This window comes from Sinocyclocheilus grahami, unplaced genomic scaffold, assembly GCF_001515645.1.
Source record: "Sinocyclocheilus grahami isolate Dianchi unplaced genomic scaffold, SAMN03320097.WGS_v1.1 scaffold686.1, whole genome shotgun sequence".
In the NCBI taxonomy this organism is placed as follows: domain Eukaryota; kingdom Metazoa; phylum Chordata; class Actinopteri; order Cypriniformes; family Cyprinidae; genus Sinocyclocheilus; species Sinocyclocheilus grahami.
The window spans coordinates 57,399-57,784 of record NW_015505865.1 but is presented as its reverse complement, the minus strand read 5'-3'; the positions used below and the strand labels follow the sequence as shown (position 1 = coordinate 57,784).

Sequence of the window (386 nt, the reverse complement as noted above, 5' to 3'; positions counted from 1 at the left end):
GAATTTCATGTGACAATTTTCCCATGCAGGTTTCATATTAGAATGCAGTCAAATGTTGCTGAAAGAGATGAGTTTTCAGCTGTCACTTAAAAAATTGTCAGGGATTCAGCATTCCGGATGGGGATGGGAAGATCATTCCACCAGCCGGGAACGGTGAAAGAAAATGTTCTGGAAAGTGATTTTATGCCTCTCTGTGTTGGTACCACTTGTAGATCTCAGGCTTCTGGAGGCGATGTAGATTCGTAAGAGTGAGTGGAAGCAGGAGGGTGCTGAGCCCGTGGCTTTTTTATATGCAAACATCATTGTTTTGAACTTGATGCGAGCCACAACCAGTAGCCGCAAAAGTCCAGCCAGAAGAGCATTGCAGTAGTCTAGCCTAGAAATGA

At 44.3% G+C, this 386-nt stretch overlaps 1 protein-coding gene across 1 annotated transcript in view; it reads right to left on the bottom strand.

Moving 5' to 3' along the window:
- LOC107559452 (fibroblast growth factor receptor 1-A-like) overlaps positions 1-386 on the bottom strand; it is a 20,336-nt gene that overhangs the window by 827 nt on the left and 19,123 nt on the right. The gene's annotated exons all lie outside the window — the stretch shown is intronic.